The 1,129-nt window shown below is 47.6% G+C and overlaps 1 long non-coding RNA gene across 1 annotated transcript in view; it reads right to left on the bottom strand.

The window, feature by feature from the left end:
- The window catches only part of LOC147817164 (uncharacterized), a 39,899-nt gene extending 38,776 nt beyond the window's left edge, over nt 1-1,123 (bottom strand). The window contains exon 1 of the long non-coding RNA XR_015436596.1: nt 702-1,123. This is a non-coding gene — a long non-coding RNA (uncharacterized LOC147817164). The remainder of the gene's footprint in view (nt 1-701) is intronic.
- Between the last annotated feature and the right edge of the window lie 6 nt (nt 1,124-1,129).

Genomic DNA, 1,129 nt, shown 5'->3' with positions numbered 1-1,129 from the left:
TGATTATTGATCATGTTCCATTGATCCAGTCTGATCATATTAACAGTGATCAGGTCTGTGACTTCAGATAAATCACAGATCCTGGATCTGACACGAGGTCCTTAAAGTGTATAATGAGTTTATGATGAATCATCTCTGATTGTGTTTATTTAGATCATGTTCGAATGAATGATCTCCACGTGTCGGAGCAGGTGAGGGGAACGTTCATGAAACCTGAAGACGGAGATATCTTCATTATTTACCTGTGTGAACTCACCTGGACATGAGACTCACCTGAGTCGCTCCAGATGTTAAACTCAGTTGAACTGTGACGATGCTGCTGGACGTTTCGGGTACGACAGGTTCAGGTACGTCTTTAAAAACTGGTCATGTGACCAGTTCGACCTCGATGGTAAACTGTGACAAAGACTTAAGACTGGGAACTGGTTTAAACCAGAACTGGTAAAACTGGTTTGTGATCCAGCAGCTGGTTTGAGGCCTGTTGGTTCCAGATGTTTGTTGTCATGTGGTCATTGAAGCAGACAGCGAGTCTCAGAGTTTCTGATGTTTATTGTTGTTACAGCAGAAAAATACAGAATCAATCAAACTGGATCAGATACGATCAGAGACCAGAACCACCGAGGAAAACAGTGATTCACACAGTGAAGCAGCAGGTGAAGCAGAGCTCAGGTCCAGCTGAGACACCACAGTCCAGATCAGACCTGATCCAGGACCGTCAGAGTCCAGCTGAGACACCACAGTCCAGATCAGACCTGATCCAGGACCGTCAGAGTCCAGCTGAGACACCACAGTCCAGATCAGACCTGATCCAGGACCGTCAGAGTCCAGCTGAGACACCACAGTCCAGATCAGACCTGATCCAGGACCGTCAGAGTCCAGCTGAGACACCACAGTCTAGATCAGACCTGATCCGGGACCGTCAGAGTCCAGCTGAGACACCAGAGTCCAGATCAGACCTGACCAATGAACAGGATTGTGGTTTACAGTGTGATGGTCCTGGACCAGGTCTAAAGACTCAGGTGTTCAGCCAGTCCAGCAGGTGGCAGCACCGAGAGTCTGAGCTGAAAACAGAAAGCAGGTTAAAGCAGCAGCTGATTTTTCTTCCATCTGAGAAGCAGCAACAGGACCA

Source organism: Seriola lalandi, unplaced genomic scaffold (assembly GCF_002814215.2).
Source record: "Seriola lalandi dorsalis isolate HSWRI2012SDOR001 ecotype SW California unplaced genomic scaffold, Sedor1 jcf7180002055009, whole genome shotgun sequence".
Lineage (NCBI taxonomy): Eukaryota > Metazoa > Chordata > Actinopteri > Carangiformes > Carangidae > Seriola > Seriola lalandi.
Note: the sequence above shows the minus strand (reverse complement) of the source record. Positions and strands in the feature narration are given on the sequence as shown.